The sequence below is a fragment of the Bos javanicus genome, chromosome 7 (assembly GCF_032452875.1).
Source record: "Bos javanicus breed banteng chromosome 7, ARS-OSU_banteng_1.0, whole genome shotgun sequence".
In the NCBI taxonomy this organism is placed as follows: domain Eukaryota; kingdom Metazoa; phylum Chordata; class Mammalia; order Artiodactyla; family Bovidae; genus Bos; species Bos javanicus.
This window is the reverse complement of record NC_083874.1, coordinates 18,213,474-18,231,977: the sequence shown is the minus strand read 5'-3', so window position 1 is coordinate 18,231,977 and position 18,504 is coordinate 18,213,474. Positions and strand designations below refer to the sequence as shown.

Here is an 18,504-nt window from a genome sequence, read left to right as displayed (position 1 = left end):
CTCACGCCCGCTTTGGAGTGCCGCGGAAAGGCCTTCCGGGTCGCGTGTGTGTCTTCCCCGGTCTTGCTGGTGAAGTGCGCATGCCCAGGTCGCTCCAAGTGACGCAATTGTACGCGCATCGACGTAATGGGGCGGAACCTAGGAGGGGCTGGGGCCTCGGGTCCCTTTTCTACCTCTAATCCCTTTGCGGGAAACGGAAATGTTCAGTGAGTCTCTTGGGGCTCTCAAACTGGCTTCCCGCGGGCCACAGTCGGCTTACAGAACTATTTTGTTTTCCTGATGAAATTTTAAAACACTACTACTTTTATTTGGGGTGTTCTTTAAACGAGTAACTCGTTGAATGCCTATGTGTTACATGCTATCCTAGACGCCAGCGAAGTGAAGTGAAGTCGCTCAGTCGTGTCCGACTCTGCGACCCCATGGACTGTAGTCTACCAGGCTCCTCTGTCCATGGGATTTTCCAGGCAAAAGTACTGGAGTGGATTGCCATTTCTTTTTCCAGGGGATCTTCCCAACCCAGGGATTGAACCCGGGTCTCCCGCATTGTAGACAGACGCTTTACCATCTGAGCCACCAAGGAAGTCAGCAAAACAGCAGTGAATAAAACAGACCAAAAAATCCTTATGCTTAGGAGCTTAGATAGAAGTGGTGAAGACAGTCAACATAATACATAAGTAAGGTATACTGTATATTGGACGGTAATGAAGCAGGGAAGAGGAAGTGGAAAAACCATTTCTGGTGGTTGCGGTTCTTAATAGAATGGTCAGGGAAAGCTTTTTCACTGAGGGGACATTTTAATGGTTTTGCAAGAGATGAGTGAGAGAGACAGGAATATCAGAAGGAAAAGTGCTCCAGGTTGAGGGAACAGCTAGTACAAAGGCCCTGAGGCAAGACCCTGCCTGGTGTGTTAGACATACAGTGAGCCCTCTGTGGTTGGAGCTGCGTGAGCAAGGGGGAGAGAGGGAGGAGGTGAGAACAGGGAGGTGAAGGTCATGCAGGGCCCTCTAGGCTTTGGGGAGGGCTTGGGGATTTTATCCCAGGGAAGTGGAGAACAAACAGCCCAAGGAGAGCAGAATCTAGTCCCCATTTTCCACAGTCCCCACCATTGCCTGTTGCACTCTCCTAAAGCTCCCTGTTCCTGGAAGAGCCTTGGTGCAGCACAGGCACCTCTGGGCTGTGGACTCAGCCTGCCAGTTTGGAATCCCAGCACTTCTGCTGACCAACTGAGAACATTGTCCTTAACTTTGTGCCTCAGTCTCCTCATCAGAAAAATGGGGCTGATAAAAATAGCAGTTTTAGAAATTATAGACTCAATAAATAACAGTCAGTAAACATTAAAGAGTACTATTGTTGCTACTGTGTGCTACTTCAGTTGTGTCCAATGCTTTGCGACCCTATGGACAGTAGCCTGCCAGGCTCCTCTGTCCATGGGATTCTCCAGGCAAGAATACTGGAGTGGGTTGCCATGTCCTCCTCCAGGGGATCTTCCTGACTCAGGGATCCAACTTTGCTATTTCTTTATCACTATTATTTGCCTCGAATTATGTGAACACAGTGCAGGATGTCAATAACCAATTTCTTGGCCACCCGTGCATTTTACCGCTAACCTTGACAAAGCTTTCCTGGAACAAGGAAATGAGACAGAGACTGAATTCCTTGAGTGACAGAGGGACAAACTGAGGCCAGAGGAGGGAAAGGATTTGCCTGAGGCCGCAACAGGCTTAACTCCAGCTTTTCTAAGACCTGGGGGAAAATGGAATGGGGGTCAGGGAGCAGCTTGTCTTCCATCTCTGGCCTCTGCCGCCCTCTATAGGACAAACTGGAAATAAAACTTGGAATCAGGGACTCTGGAAGAAACCACAGCAGTCCTTGGGAGACTCTGTCCCACTTACCCACCTCCAGGGACAGGAACTCACTTCTTCTTGAGGTGCCCGCCCCATTGCCCTCTGAGGTTCTACCATCGTTTCCCGGGACATCATCCCACAGGCGTCCAGATCTCTCTGGGGAAACAGTTGTTCAGGTGGAGAACTGAGGCCCACAGGGGGTGACCTCAGGAATGGGACTCCCCTCTCTGGGCCTCAGGCTTCAAGAAGACCCTTCTTAGGGCTTCCTGGATTTGCCCTGTGACAACGAGCCTTCTCTGTGTAAGGCGATCCAGAAAGCCTTCCTGTAGGGAGAGAAAGGGAGATTGTGGACTGGCAATTAATAACAATGTGCTGTGCTCTGCGTAGTCACTCAGTTATGTCCAACTCTTTGCGACCGCGTGAACTGTAGCCTGCCAGGCACCCCCGTTCATGGGGATTCTCCAGGCAAGAATACTGGACTGGGTTGCCATTTCCTTCTCTAGGGGATCTTTCTGACCCAGGGATCAAACCTGGGTCTCCCGCATTGCAGGTGAATTCTTTACTGTCTGATCCACTAGGGAAGCCCAAGAATACTGGGGTGGGTAGCCTATCCCTATTTTCCTGACCCAGGAATTGAACCAGGGTCTCCTGCATCGCAGGCGGATTCTTTACCAGCTGAGCTGCCAGGGAATCCGTAATAACCATGATATGGGTATTAATATAAGTGACACATTATTAATTGCTTGTTATTATTTTGTTATAATATTGCATTATTTTAATGGCATAGTACTAATCATTTACCAGTAGCTGCACAATTATTGAGCACTTACTGTATATTGGGCTCTGTTCTAAGCTCTTTTCATGTATTAGCTCCTTTATTCCTGTCTCTGACCTTGTGTGGAGGAAACAGACATTCATCCCAACTCTACCTGAATCAATGGCTTGCAGAGGTCCCAGGTCTGGGGACTGCCCCATTGCCTAGCCAGAGACCTTGGGCATCAGCCTCTCCTCCCACCACAGCCTGTCAGTCCCCATGTCCAATCTGCTTTCTCTCCAGAGTCTCTTTCTAGCCTGTCCCCTTTCCCGGCAACTCCCCTTCCAGGCCTCAATCTCCCAACCTACCCCCAATAGCCCAGCCTCCCACACCTCTTTCTAAAACCCAGATCTGACCATGACCCTCCCCTGCTCCCAATCCTGCCTTGGCTCCCTACTTCCCTAGTCCTAGACTATAGCCCCAAGGTTTCTGCATAGTCCAGCCCCTGCTGCCTTCCCCAGCTTCATGCCTCTTCACCTCCTCACTCCCTGAACTCAAGTACCAAGTTAATGCCAGAATTCCCGTGAGCTGGTCTTACCTCCCAGGCTTCAGATATGCGGTTCCCTCTCCCAGTAACAGTTTCCCACACCCAGTCACCTTGGGTACCCCACTCACTCTTCTGTTCTCAGCATCATCTTCTCTAGAAAAGGGAGGCATTGAGGATCTTCCCCTCATTAAACTAAGTCCAGAACTGGTGGGTATCGGGTCGGCTTCGGCTCCTCTGTGTCTTCAGCATGCATGTACCAGGCCTGGCACACAGTAGGGGTTCCCTGAACACTTGCTGAGTGATTGTATCTTGTCATAGCTAGGGAAACTGAGGCACTGGGGGCATACCTCCTCTGGCCCGGTGGGGTGTCCCACCCTCACTGAGGCTGTGGCAAGGAGCTGAGGACTTCCCAGGTGCCAGCCTGGAGAGTGTGGGGACACCAAGAAAGATGTTCCTGCAACACTGAACTGGGCCTGAGTCATACAAATGCCTGACCTTGGTTGATCTGAGGAAGCAGGAGGGAGGCAGGTTGCCCTGGGGCCCCCGAGCAGGTAGGGAGACTGAGGCACTCAGGAGGGGGTGGAGTTGGGCCTGGGAAGGTGCCGCTGGCACTCTGCCCAGGCACTGGGGCTCCCCCTGCCTCCGTCCCTTCCTTTTATTCTTCCTGTTTCTGGCTTAGCATTTTTTGCTTCTCTTTCTGTATTTCCTTCTCTCAGTGTGTCTATCTCATACCTTTCTCTGCCTCGCTCTTTTCCCCACATATTGGCTCTCCATCTCTCTCCCTCTCTTCATCTTTCGCTGCATCTGTCTCCATCTCTCTGCTGTTGTTGCCAGCCCCCATGGTTGCCCTGCCTCCACTCTGTCTCTCTCTCCCTCCACTGTCTCCCCTGCCCTCTCTCTGTCCCTCTTGGCTGGTCGGATGAGGGAGGAAGCGCAGGGCAGGTGTGGCCCGGGCTCTTTGCCCGCTGCCGCCGGGCCGCTCCGGATTTGCGGCTTTCGCCTCCTTTATCTGGGGCTGCAGCTGCCCCTTATCTTCTGGCTTCAGGACACGAGACCAGGATTAGGGCAGCCTGGGCCAAGGACGCAAGGAGGCAGGGCCAGACTGGCGGGTGGTGAGGGCCAGGGTGCTGGGAGGTGTGTGCTGTGGGGTGCCTGTGAGCCTTAGCATCTGGGGCTGCCGTGCACATCTGAGTGTGTGTGTGTGCATTAGTGAGGGTGTACACACATCTGCAGAGCATGACTGACTTTGGGGGGGTGTCTGTGTTTTGATGTGCATATTTATGAATCTGTGAGCGTGTGTATCTATTGTACGTGTGTGTGTGTGTGGATACACACTCAATGTCCACACATTTGTGGCTTTTGTGTGTGTGTGGGTTGTCTGTGATCTGCCATAAGGTTCTCAGCCCTGGCTCCACCTCTTAGGTGTCCCCCAACCCCAGGCCCAGGCCCCTTTGCCTCCCCAGCCCTCTGCCCCGCCCCCCAGCCTGATGGCTTTCCTGCATTGCCGACCTGGGACCCCCAGGGACAGGGCCTTCGACCTGTGACCTGGGGCTGCAAATGGCCCTGCAGGGACAGCTGGCGGCCCTGCTTTTTCCATCATCCTCTCCTGGAATCAGCCTGCTCCTTCCTGCCGCCCGCAGGCCTCATGGGTCCCCATCCTGGCCAGTCCGGCTGGCTCCTTCCCTGGTCCCTGGGGCCCTTGCTCTGACCCTCGGCCAGGAGTGGGTGTCCAGCTGTGTTCTCGGTAGGAGCCGAGGCCTCTCTCTGCCCTCAGCATTGTCCAGCTCAGGGTGAGGATAACTTTGATGAATCCAGAGCCCCAGAGCCTGGTTTCAGGGAGCTTCTTGGCTGGGCATCAGCAACCCTGTGCTGAAGAAACATGGGAACCATTTCACAAATGGGAAAACTGAGGCACAGCGAGCTCAGCCACCAGCATATTGGGGGGGATGGAGTAACACTCAGTGTGTGAGGATGCTCTGACTGGAGGGGTGGCTGGAGGGACAGAGAACACAGAAGGTGCCAGGCCACCTCACCCTCCATGGGCTGGTCCCTGGAGGGGTCCCCGAAATGCAGCCATGGGGCTGCAGGGCCTGGACCAGCTCCTGGAGTTAAGATGGAAACTTCTCTACCAGCCAAGTCTCTGCGTCTTGGCCAATGGCCACCAGCCTCCCTAACCCTCTGCCTCAGCCTCTATCCAGGAACAGAACACTCCCTTGGGAAGCAGTGACCATCGGGCGGGGGTGGGGGGTGCAGAGGGCCCTCTGACCAGAAGGGACAGGGTTGGAGGAGCAGTGGGGGACAGTGGTTACATGTTTGGTAGTCATCCAGCCCCAGAGTTGAGCTGCTGTCGTACTGTGTGACCTGGGGCTGATGTCTTGACCTCTCTGATTCTCAGGTTTCACAACTGCCCCATGGGCTTACAGCACGCTGGGGAAGGGAAGGCCTCACCTGGAGCTACCTGGCGGAGATGTGCTGTGGAGGAGTCAGTAAAGGAGCAGAACTAATTTCCCAGTAAGCATGGGAGAGGAGGTGGCGATGGGCAGGTGTCTGGGCCTGGCTGCCCCTGCCTCAGCCTTGACCTTGGTGCCAGCCAGCTCAAATCAGTCACAGAGGTCACATGCCTTTGAGTGCCCCCTGCTCTTCACTGAGCTTCACCACCCTCCCAATCCGTGCACTGAAAGACCACAGTCCCTAGCCACGGGCTGACTTTTAGCGTGGGAGGTTCAAGGCTGGGTTCCACCCATCCCGCCCCACAGTAGCCCAGTCTGGAACAAGCAAGGTTTAAAAATAAAGCATTGTAAATATCCATGTTTCCTGCAAATAGAACCAACCCCTGAATCCCCTTGGCCTCACAGGCAGCCCGGCTCAGACAGCTCCCTTGACGGAGGTGGGGGGGCATGTCATGTGTGCACCAGTTCCCACTGCTGTGTGAATCAGCCAGTGTGACAGGGTGTCTGTCACCACCTGTCCAGGGGGTGACAAAGCCTGTGGTTGGCGACAGAAAGTGGCCAGTGTGCTGGGTTGTATGAGGTGACATGCATTGATGTCAGAGGGGGTCACATCTGTGTCTGGTGTGATCACGTGGGGCCGGCCTTGAGGTGGGTCGGGGCTCTGGGTGCCTGAGTGTGACAGGGGCTGCCTCCTCCGTGTGTGTTTGGGTCAATGTGTATGTCCCTGAGTGTGCAGGGGTCTCCTTCTAAGTGGGGAGCGTGACCGAGTCTCCCCACGGTGGTGGAAGGTGGGCATGAGTCCTACACCCTGGGGGCCCCGCCCCTCGACTCCGCCCCTGTCCCCCTGCCCACCCCAGAGGAAGAACCTGGTCTTTCAAGTCGCTGTTACCAGGGCAACCATTTTACGAGCGTCCACATGGTGGGCACATGTGTATGTCCTGCACCCCATGTGTCTGTACGCCCCTGCCCCCATGGCTCCCAGCCTAGGCCGGGAGGGAGGGGGTCCAGGCGGTGTGCCGTGAGCGGAGGCGGCCAAGGGGCCGCTGGTAACAGCTTAGTGATGGCTGGCGGGGTGGGGGTGGGCTCCTGGTCTGGATACGGGTATGCAGATGGGCTGTGCTTCCCGGACCGGCACGGTGTGTGCGTGTGCGCCTGAGTACGCATGACAACAGAGTCTCCTCGACTCCTGTGCGTTCATGGCTGTGGAGTGGGCACACGATGCTCGGCCTTGCGTGTGACTGTCAGAGGGTTAGGGCGTGTGTGTATGTGTAACAATCCACCAAGTGGACACGTGTGTGCAGGAGCAATCCTACTCCGTGCCGTGGAGATCCGCTGGGGTTGCTCTGAGGGCCAGTGGGCTGCTAAGCACGTGAATAGCACGTGTGTCTGTGTCTCTACAGGGAACTCTGTGTGTGTGTGTGTGTGTGTGTGTGTGTGTAGGGATGGCGCTGTTCTAGAAGGGTGTGCGGGTATGCGTGAGAACAAGCATGGCGCTGGGTGTGACTCTGCCTGGAATAAGGTTTGGTGGTCAGTGCCTCACCCTTCCCTCCCGGCCAGGGTGTGTGTGTGTGTCGCTGAGAGTGAGTCCTTAACGACACCAGTAGTGGCAGACGCGTGGACATTGCTCAGCAAGTGGCATGGTTACTCATACTTACCAATTCAATCCTTACTGCAACCCTTGCAGGATCTACTGCTAACATCCCGTGTTACAGACGGGGAAACCGAGGCACGGAGAGGCAAGCACAGATCCCTGTTCTTTGCATCCTGGACTGGAATCGGGCAGCTGCGGGGCTCCGGCTCTGACGCACACTCACCCTTTTTCCTTCCACGACAAATTCAGAATCCAGGCTGCACCCAGCTCGCGCGTCCAGTGCGCCCCACACCCCCATGGCTGGGGTGCCTGTGTGATGGGGGTGGGGGTGGGGGCCTCAAGACCTAATAGCCATACAAACCCCAGGCAGCTGGAATCAGGGGAATGCAGACGGCCTGAGTCAGAGTGAGGAGGCACCAAGAAATCAGGCCGCGGGAGGCCGCGGGAGTGAGAACCAGAACCCGGCTCCAGGAACGCAGGCGGCGGCGGGGACCCAGAGGGCAGGAGCCGAGCGCTGGGGCAGGGGGCGGGACTCTGGGGCGGGTGTTTCACAGTAACTAGGCCGGGGTGGGGCGGGGCCATGGCGGATCAGCCTCCGCCCACCCTCCCAGCCCCGCCCCCTGAGCCCTTTGGAGCCGCTAGGGGGCGCATTGGGAACGCGGAGCCGTCGGGGAGGGTGCCGGGTGGGTTTGGCTCGTTGGGCCGCGCTGGGCCTTGGTGCCCAGGGGAGCGCCGCAGGGAGCCAGGGGTGGGAAGATATCCCCCCGCGGAATCTGGCTCGGAGGCCAGACTAAGGAGAACTGCCACTTGATGAGAGGCTCTGTGGACAGCGGGTACCGTCCGACGTCGGTCTTAGGGTCTCATTTGCTATCTTCAGGGGAAACTAGGTCCCAGAGGGGACCTTTAGCTTTCTGGAATGAGGACCTGGGAAGGGGCTGGGGGGCCCGTAATACCCAGTGAGATGAAGAGGGAAATTGTGGGCCATGATTACCGTGTCGGGGGAGTGCTGTGGCTCTTAATTCCACGGAGGCGGATCTTAGGGGGGTCTGGAGAAGTCTCGGATTTATAGAAGATGCGCCGTCGGGGTTCTTGAAGTGGGAGTGGGATATAGCTAACCTGGAGGGACGCTGTCCCGGGGGAAATCCCCCGAGGGGCTCCCTTGGCGAGAAGACTTCTTGGGGCCCTGCGTTCCTGAAGGGGACCGAGCAGGACGTGGGGGGGGGGGGGAGGGGTCTGGCAGTAAGACCGGTTCTCTGTGGAGTGGGGAACGCTGAAGGTCGAGGGACTGGCATGGGGGGCACTGTGGCTCTTATCTCAGCAAGAGGCCCTTGGAGAGAGGCTTTACAAAGGTGCGCCGCCCGAGCCTCTGGGGCCAGCGGATATCGCCGTCCAGGGGGCTGCTGCTGTCCTTGCACCCTTGCCACCTGCGTTGTTCAGGTCCCCCTCTGGCTGGGCGGAACTGGGCGGGGGCGTCTCCCAGTCCCGGGAAATCCGAGCCACCGCCCCTGGCCCCGCCCCCGGCCCCGCCCCCCGGCCCCGAGCCGGCCGAGCCGTCCGCGGCGGGAGCGGCGGAGGCGGCGGGAGAGCGCGCCGTGGAGCCGCTCGGAGCGTCTGGGCCCCTCGCGCCGCCGCCTCGGACCCCAGCGCCGCGCACTGAGGCCGCCCGCGCCGTCCGTGCGCCCCTGCGCCCCGCGCCCTCCGAGCCGCAGGCCGTCCAGGGCACCCCCTCAGCCCCAGCCTCCGCCGGGCCGGGATGGCCGCAGCCCGCGGCTGAGCGAGCCCGGGGGGGCCCCATGGGCCGGCCCGCGCCGCGACCCCCCCGCGGCCGCCCCCTCCGGCCCGGGCCCCCCCGGGCGCCGCGGGCCCAGGCGGCCCGGATGGCGGTCGCGGCGGCCGGGGCAGGGGCTGGGGCCGGCGCGGGCGGCAGGCGCGGCCGCCACTGACGGCTATTAGGGCGCCCAGAGCAGGTAAGCAAGGGAAGAAGGGGGGCCCGCAGAGGACTGGCGCGGGGGAAGGACTGGCCCCCATGGACGGAGGTTGCGGGGGCGTCCAGGGACTCCCGGTAGACCAGTAGCTTCCCGCTTTGAGCCAAGAACAAGCGTGTGTATGAGGGTGGGGTCAAGAGGCGACAGGTCCGCGCGTGGTAGGGGGTCGGGAGGGCGATGTAAGTGCCTCTCTAAGCTAGCGTATGGCCAGGGGAGGGGGTGGTCCCTGTCCGACGGGGCGGGCGCGCTTCTGCCTCCTCGGACCCCCTTGTATGCTTCTGGAGAGGGGGTGGAAACAGGAGCAGCCGGACACCCTTCCCCAGCCTTTAGGTGGGCGAGACCCAGACACCCCTTCGGCCTTGTGGTCTACAAGGGCCCGCGGGGGACAACCGGATCCCACGGACCCTGAGTGGGGGGCTGCCATCGCGGCCCAGCTGCACGCAGAAGTAAACATCTGTCAGTGGCGCGTTCCAGCCGCGTTCCCTGCGCGCCGCCGCCGCTGCCGCCGGGGACACGGTGTCCTCCGGTAAGGGCCCAGCTCTCTAGGCTCCTGGAGCCTTATGCAGCCGCAAGAGGGCGCGAAACCATTTTGGGGGGGGGGTGTCCCTTAAGGGCAAAGACCAAATTTGAAGAAAGAGCGGTCTTCCTTCCTCTTTTTACTAAAGACATCTCATATTCAGGATGGTCCCAAAATTCTCCCAGAAAGTGTGGTTTGTCAGTTCACAGTCTTTAAGTGGAGGAGGCTGCAGACAGTGGGCAGATATGGGCTGGGACCAGAGACAGAAGTGGCTTCTCTCCTGGGGTGGGTGTCACCACAGTCCCCTCCCCAGGAAGCACCAGCATACATATATCATGGTGCCACTGGCCTGGCTCAGTGGGTCTGTGGTTACCTGCAAGGCTGAGGCCAGCAGCCCAGATCTGGGGAGTAGAACTAGGGCCTATGTGGGGGGCATGAAACGCCAGACCCCTGATTTTCCTCACTTGTGCATGTCCACCCTGTCCAACATCCTTTTCTGTCTGTTGCATGACATTCTTTGTCTGTCTTTAAAAAAGCCCCAGGCTGAGGAAGCCCTAAAAGGGCATGACTGGTCTAGGCGGATGTCAGTTGGGGGACACTTTCAGTTTTGCCAGCTTTTCCCCGCCCCCAGCCCCTTGCTTTGGGCCCTTTGGACACCTCTCCCCACACCCTTCATTCTAGGACTGCTGAGGTTTGAGGTTCCATAGCCACTCCCAGGCCTTACAGCCCACTCCCAGAGAGCTGCAAAGAGCTAGTTCCAAAGGTGCAGGGAAGAAACCAAATCATGCCTCCCTACAGCTGGGCACAGTGTCTGAGGTTCTGCCATCACTGCTTGTCTCTCAGGTGATAGGCCTCAGTTTTCAGGGGGTGGGAAATGGATACAGCTTTCAAGAGTCTGGGACAAGAGAGGGAACCAAACAGTTTGCAGCCAGGCAAAGAACACAACCAAGATATCACTTCCACCAACGTGTACTGCCATGGTGTAGCTGACTCTGTTTGGGGTCAGGCTCCTGGGCTTTGTCCTTCCAGGAAGACAAACTTGAATCCAAGGTGGAGGCCAAAGTGGGGAGCAAAGGCACTACCTCCGGGTAGGAGGGTCAGGGGAGACTCCCTAGAGGAGAGCCATTGGGGTTGGGGCTGTGCAGGATGAGTAGGAGTTTTCTAAGTGGGACAGGTAAAAGCATCCAGCTAGTAGAAACTGCATATGCAAAGATCTGGAGGCAGGAAAGTGCATGGGTGGTTTTGGAAAATCCAGGGGGCCTGAGTGTGGGAGGGAGAGATCATTCTGAAAGATTGACAGAGAACTGGGCTGGGGCCTTCAAGGACAGATTCCTGGAGATGGGAGCTGGAGACACAGAGAGAGGAACAGGTCCTTTAATGCATCTGGCATCATCGGGTGCAGCCATCTTTGCTGAGAGGTTCTGGGATTCTTCTGCAGATGCAGCTTTCCTGGTTCCCCAAGGTGGGATAGGGGAGTCAAGGCCCATGAAGGGAGACAGGATCTTCCCTCTGCCCAGTGAATCAACTGAGCAGGCACAGTGGGAGGCTGGTTCTCCCCATTTCACATCTGAGAAAACTGAGGCTGGGCAAGCTGGAGGGATCTTTCCTTATGTGCCATGTAATTAATTCCTGAGCCCTAAGCTACCGTGTGCCAAGCTGTGCACCAGGACGAAGCAGAAAATAAGACAGGCCCGGTGCCTGCTGCACTCATGAGGGGGAGGGTGGGGGGCAGGCCTGAGGCTCTCAAAACAGCCAGCCAGCCTCCTGGACTTTCAGGGTGTGTAACGGCCACCAAGGAAGCCTGAGTAGGACCTGGGACACTTTGGCATCGGTGTTCAGGAGCAGAAAGATCTTAACTAACAATCCCAGAGGACTCAGGCTTTGTCTGGCCTTGGAAGAAATCCAGCAGGTGGCCCTCACTTCCCAGTGGGGGAAAGAAAGCCCAGAGCAAGGGCCCCACCATCCGTGCCTAAAGAGCTCAGTATGTCAGGACCCCAAGGCAGAATTTGAACTTGGGGACATGGAAAAGGTGACTCGGGTCCCCTGCTTCCCAGGACACCTGTGTTAGAGTTTGAGACATGTCAGAGGTCTGTGCCTTGGTTTCCCTTTCTGTCACAAGGCCAGGTTTGTATGGCGTCCTCCTAGAGGACCCATGTCCCTCGCGCCACCCACTGGGCCCCATGCCAGCTGCTCAGCCGTGCCAGGCCTCATTAGGTTGATCCTGTTATTCTCCCCTGGGGAGGTCCCCCCCCAACACCCGCCCCAGATGCCTGTAAGGCCTGTCCCAGGCCAGCTTGGCTAAGCCAGACCAGCCTGGTATGGTCGAGGTGGGAATTTTATGGGCCGGCCGCAGAGGACCAGGCCAGAAACAGCGGGTCGGAAAAGCAGGCAGCCCCACCACATACACGCTCCCCGGCCCAGCCTCCCCAAGAACACGCCTGAACAGTGGCCAGTATAGGAAGTGGGCACTGGGCACTGGTGGGGAATAGGAGCCCCCCCATCTCTCCTCATCTCCCTGTGCTGTTCCCTGGCTAAGTTTGCTCTGGTCACCCCGGTCCCTTTGAAAAGCTATCATCCTGTGTCTGAGCCTTTGCTCATGCACTTCTCTCTGCCTAGAACACTGTTCTAGATCTTCATGTGGGCTCAGCGCAAATCCTGCCTCCTCTGAGAAGCCCTCCTTGACCACTCAGCCTAAAAGCAACCCTGGTCACTATTGCTTCACCTTGTTTTATTTGGGGGCTGGTGTTGCACTGACAACCTCTAAATTACCCTTTCTTTTTTATTGGGCTTTAATTTTATTTTTTTCTTTTATTTTTTAACTGGAGTATAATTGCTTTAAGATGTTGTGTTAGTTTCTACTGCTTTCTTCTTTCTCTCTCCCTTTTTTCCTCCCTCCCTCCCTCCTTTCTCTCTTACTTTTGTAGCCACACAGCTTGTGAGATCTTGGTTCCCCAACCAGGGATCAAACCTGGGGCCCCAGCAGTGAAAGTGCAAAGTCCTAACCACTGGACTGCCAGGGAATTCCCTAAAATCTTTCTCTCTTTTTTATTATCCATCTCCCTTAATGGATGGTCTGAACTTGGCCAAGGCGGAGTCCCAGTTGGCCTTGGCCATCCTGTGTTCCTTGGCCGGCCCAGCACCTAGTAGGCACTCCATATGTGTTGAGTGAATGAGTTGGGGGCAGAACAGTGGGTCTTCTGTTTACTTGCTAGTGCTGCTCTGCTCTGTGTCTTTGAGAAAATACTCTCCTTCCCTGGACCTCAGTCCCTCCTAAACAGCAAGACCTTGCTTCTCTCCGTCCACCCCCCAGCATTACCCTTGTTATGGGGGGTTGTGGAGACATTGAGAGAACAAGTTTAGAGTCAGATCCCGGTTCAACTGCAGCTCAGCCACTTAATTTCTGTGTGATCTTGAGCAAGTCACTTTACCTCTCCAAGCCTCAGTTTCCATGTGGTCAACGGCGCTAATAATAAGAACATCTTTTCCAGGGACTGTGCGGGGGGGGGGGGGGGGGGGTGGGAAATAAACTTGTGGAAAGCACTCAGCAGAGGTCTCGGCACTAAATAAACGGAACGGCCAGCACCGCCAGGTGTTAATGTTATTATTCCTATTCTGGTTGTACGAGGAAGGCCATGTGGCACAGTGTTCACGAATGTGGAACAGAGGGCACTGAGGCTGGAGCTTTGAAGGATGAGTAGGAGTTTGCCTAGCCACCTGAGTTCAAATTCTAGCTTGGCCATTCATGCTCTGTTTGACCCTGAGGAAGACACTTCAGTCTTTTGGACCTCAGTTTTTCTGTCTACACAATGGGGATAAAATGGTCCACACCTTTCTACGAAGGCACTAAAAGATGTAAAGCACTTAGAACAGCAGCAATGGTGTTGTTCACTAGGGTTAGTATTAGCTATTTTTCTTTAATACTATTATCACAAAGCAACCAACACAGAAGTCCTCCCCAGTAGTCGACTCCTCAGCCTCACTTTGGCGAAGACAGACCCAGAGCCCCTTAGGATAAGCTCAGGACCCGAGACTTGATTCTCAGAGTAGCAGGGAGCCAGCGATGGTTCTAGCAATCGGCCAGCAGGCAGCTTCTGGGTTGGAGGAAAAAGAGGAGAGGCTGGGCTCCCACCTCTAGCCAGGCCTGGGAGGTTCTGCAGGGGGCGTCTGTGCCTGCACCCTCCCACGAGGCCGCCCCACAGGCTGGCCCCTGGCCCCCGCAGACGCGACATCGGAACCAGCTGTGCTAGCCAGATGTTCCTGGTTTATCTGCAGATGTGCGACGCTGGCTTCCGCCTGCCCCGGCCTCCCCATCCCCACCACAGGGTGGGGCTGGGCCCTGGGGCCCTCTGAGGGAGGGGGCACATTTTTGTGGGCTGTGGAATTTGTTTCTCGTTTTGCAGAACCATTGAATCTTGTCTGGAGAGAAGATCAAGTCCCACCCATTTCCCCATCATGAAATGGGGCCTCAGTTTCCCCATCAGTGGATCCCTAGGGAACCCCCAGGGGTCATCTGGGGTAAACAAAATGAGCAAGGCTGCCTGGGGAATGGGCCCAGCTGCCAGCCCCAGAGCTGGAAGACTGATGGAGGAAGCAGAGAAGGGCGTGCAAGCACAGGCGTCTGACACCCGGGCCCCACTGCTGCCATAGGCCAGGCCTGCAGGGCTTCACTGAACAAAAATGGCCCTCCAGATGAGGATGTGTCCTGGGAAGCCCATTGTACAGATGGGAAACGGGCTCAGAGAGGGGGAGGAGCTTGCCATGTGGTCCAGCCAGGAAGAGGCAGAACATGGATGTGAGTTCAGCTGTCTGGACCCCAGGTGCCGCAGCATCCAGAAATACCCTTCTCCAGGGGCAGCCACTCCCACTACTGCCCACGTGGCTTCCCAGCCTGGCTTGTTCTGCCCGTGGGTGGCAATGACAGCCCCACATGCAACCCGGTCATTCCTATAGTGTGGGGTGGACCCCCTCGGACCCTTTCTGAAGTTGGGGAAACAGAGATACAGGAAGACCAGAGACAGATCTGGGGGTGAGGTGCAGGGGGAGAACAGTGCTAGTGGAGGGAGGCACCACACGGGCAAAAGCCTGGTGACTGTGGATGGAATTCTCAATGTCCATCTTTGCCTTGAGGGGACTCAGCCCAGACTGCCCCTCCAGAAGCTCCTCCTATCCAGCAAAGACAGATATGGACCCACATACTATGCTGGCAGAGCTGGGCAAGGGGGAGGGACCTGCAGCTGTGGGGGGACGGTCAAGATAGGGAGCAGGCATGGCTTTCGGGAGGAGGGGCTATAGGAGCTAGGACTTTGAAGGAAGAGTAGGAGTTTGCCTGATGGAGACAGGCATGCCTCCCCCAGACTAGAGAGATGAGTGTGTGGGCGGAGGGTTCCCCTCTCCTCCAACCTCTCCTTGGGAACAAGCATGAATCAGGTTCCTCCCTGAGGCCAGCGGCTCCACAGGCTAAAGGCTGGTGACCCTGGGAACAGGTATGCCTGGTGGGTGTTCCCTGGGAAGCTCTGTGGAAAGGTGGAAACTTGGAGCATTGCCGGGACATCAAGATAACGAGCAGTGTTTCCTGGCACCATCAAAGAAGCTGCCAGGAACACCCTCACACCCTCACCCTAATTGTCTGCTCCTTGGATAACTGGAAAGATCCAGCTGGCTGTGTGTCTACAGGCTGTTCATCACCCCTCTCTGAGCCTCAGTTTCCCCTCCCTCCCAGCCCTGGGGACTCTGTGGCCTCCAGCTAGAAGTTGAGGTCATTCAAGGACCCTCTTGCTGCAGTTCAGGCTGACCTGACCCCCATGAAGGGAGATGCCCCCTTCCTTAGGCAATGAGAATTCTCCAGGGTCTGGACATTGTTGGCTTGAGAGGGGACCCCTGACCAGGTCCTGTCTGGCAGATGGGTGGCACTTGAAAGGCCAGCAGGTGTGGGCAGAGCAGGCCTTTTCCTCTGGGTCATTCTGCCTCCCACATTCCCCTCTCCCCCCTCGCAACCTGCTGTGCCTCCACTGCCCCATGTCGCCTGGAATCTTGGCAGCCAAGGGCCCCAGCACTGGCAGGATGTGTGTGTCTGCATGCCTGCTTGCACGAGCGTGGCTGGAATATAGGATGCAGGTGATAACAGGCACGCCTGTGCACGCACAAGTTCAAGTGCACAAGGGGTGGCTTGGAGGCAGCACGTGTGTGGCGTGCCCATTCTCTGTGTCAGCGTGCAAGAGACAATATGTGTCTGAGTGTGAAAGTGCTTGATTTGTGTGGGAGTGTGAGTCTCAAGGGTGTGCGAGAGCTCCCATGGGCATGAGAGAGTGTAAGGGGTGTGATCAGGGGATCTCCCAAGGGCAAATCAGGATGTGTGTGCATGTGTGTGGTAGTGAGTGGTAGTGCTTGAATGCTATGTTTGTGAGTAAAATGCCCACATGTGAGAGTATGAAACACACTAGCAGGTGAATGCAGTGATGTTCAGGTGTGAGGGTGTGATAACGTTCGAGTGCATGGTCATGTTCTAGGTGGGAGAACACCGGAGTGTGTGATTGTGTTCAAGCATGTGAGTGGAATTCTGTTTGAGGGTGTGTGAGACCACTGAGTGTGTAAGCAGGACAGCATCTGAGCATATCAGAATGTGTGAGCTGGGCAGTGTCTGAAAGTGTGCATGCAACAATGATTGGGCACACATGAGAGAGAGAGAGAGTGTGTGTGTGTGTGTGTGCACACGCACGCGCGCGCGCGTGCACATGTGCTGAGCGAGTCAGAGTGTGTGTGAGTCTGGGAAGGCTGGGTGTGAACATGAGCCTCCAAGTGTGCTGTGTGAGTGCCCACCTTCCCCATGACACAAGCACACAGCTCATGCACACCTGGTCTCCCCCTCCATGCCCTCCGCCACACCCGCTCCCCATCAGGTCCACGCCAGAGACAAACCAGTTGGGTGACCCCCATACAGAAAGGCCCATTGTTGCAGACGCTTATCAGCTGTGCCTGCCAGGTCCCCTCCACCAGCGGTCCCCTGCTTTCCCATCCCCCTCAAAGCTCCAGGAGGTCTGCAGCTCCAAGGCCACCATGGGCTCCTGTGGCTGGGCCATCTCGGGACTGGAGACCCATCTATCCTTTCAGCCCCCTGTTTTACACTAGTGCTGTACAGGGACCTTGTTCCAATCTAACAGGGAAACTGAGGCACGCCACTCCAAGACTTGGGTGTGATGACCAGAGGTCTTGCACCTGGGGGGGTTTCCATGTCTCCCCTGCCAGGGTGGGTGAGGCCACCAGAGTTCTCATCTTAGCTCTGTGACCCTGGCAGTTCACTTTGCCACTTGGGGCCTCAGTTTTTCCATCTGTAAAATGGGAATAAGGACTCTTGTGAAGTTAAAATGACTTAATAACATGCATTAAGTTTGTACAATGGGATCTGGCATCAAGTAGGGGCTCATTAAGAGTAAAGGCGGTGGGTTTGGGCACTTGACAAATGGCCAAGACTGACCTGTTTGCTGCACAACCTTGAGAATGAAGTCTTCTCCTCCCAACCCACAGGGCTGCATGACCTGCACAACCTGTCCTCGTCACCTCCCTGCCTTCACCTCCTCTTGCTCACTTTGCTCCAGCGACATGGGGCTGCCTTGGTGATTCCTTCAACCAGCCAAGCATGGCCCTGCCCTAGGGCCTTTGCACATGTCCTCAGAACTCCAGGCTGGCCCAGGGTTTGTTTACATGGCCCCAGGTTGGGGCCCTCATTATCCATCACCCTACTGACAGTAATAATATTATCACCACAGTAATAATAACAGCAGTATCTTCCACTTAACCACTTCCCTAGGAGTCCAGTGGTTAAGACTCTGCGCTCCCAATGCAGGGGGCACCTGTTCCATCACCTAGCTGGAGAAGATCCTGCATGCCTCGTGGCCAAAAAAAAAAAAAATCCAATACCACCAACAGTGGCAGGTCCTCAGAATGACTCCAGAGCATTTGCTCCACCCACGTGGTGTGCATTGTGTCAAAGAATCAGGGTGTGAGTCTCTAGATCCTTTCCTAGCTGTGCCCTTGACCAAGCCACTCTGTTTCCCGCCTCAATTTCTCCAGTTATAAAATGGAGGTTACAATGCCTCCTTCCTGGGCTCAGCACCGCTTATGGTACACAACAGGGGGTTAATAAGCGTTCTCCGTTACTTACTGTCTGGTGTAGGTCCTGTGCGGGTGCATCCTTGGGGCGAGGGGAGAGGTGGTTCCAAACTTACTGCTCTTAGCCACGCCCCGTCCCCCTCCGCCGACACAGGCACATCGCACGCAAATGAGATGCAAATAGCACGCAATTAACTGCTCTGGGCAGCGCGCAGGTCAGCCCGTGCGGCCTGAGGCGCGCGCGCGGGGACGCCCAGCACCCCGCGGCCGAGCCGGGGCGCTGACCGTCGTCCAGCCCGGCTTTCATCGCTCCGTGTAAATGTTTACATCGGGCCGGCCGCCAGGCCCCGCGCCGGGCGGCCGGCGGAGTAATGTAAACGCGGGCTGGAGGCCGCTCAGTGGCCGGGAGCTTCACAGACAGGGTGGGGGTGTGGGGGTACGCAGGAGTTATTAAACATCTACTGTGAGCATGACGCGACTAGGCAACCACAACACTGAGTAATCGGTGCCCCAGTAGGGGAAGCTTAGACATTATGGGGACCCAGAGAGTGCCCTTGCACGGGCCTGGGGCTGAGGAGGAGGCGCAATCAGGGAAAGCTTCCTGGGGCAGGTACCGTCTAAGCTAAGACTGAAAGTGGAAGGAGTGGGCGGCAGTGGAGGAGAGAATGTTCTGGACGGAAGGACTCACTTGTACAAAGGCCTGGAGGTGG

General features: G+C 56.7%; 1 protein-coding gene across 5 annotated transcripts in view; it reads left to right on the top strand.

Annotated features, from left to right (window-relative positions):
• The window catches only part of NRTN (neurturin), a 28,029-nt gene that overhangs the window by 5,186 nt on the left and 4,339 nt on the right, over window positions 1–18,504 (top strand). Inside the window, exons 1-2 of one of the 5 annotated variants that reach the window (XM_061422519.1) lie at window positions 45–109; window positions 5,541–5,656. The gene's annotated coding sequence lies outside the window, so the exon portion shown is untranslated. The other 4 variants (XM_061422517.1, XM_061422515.1, XM_061422516.1 and 1 more) reach the window with 4 other exon arrangements.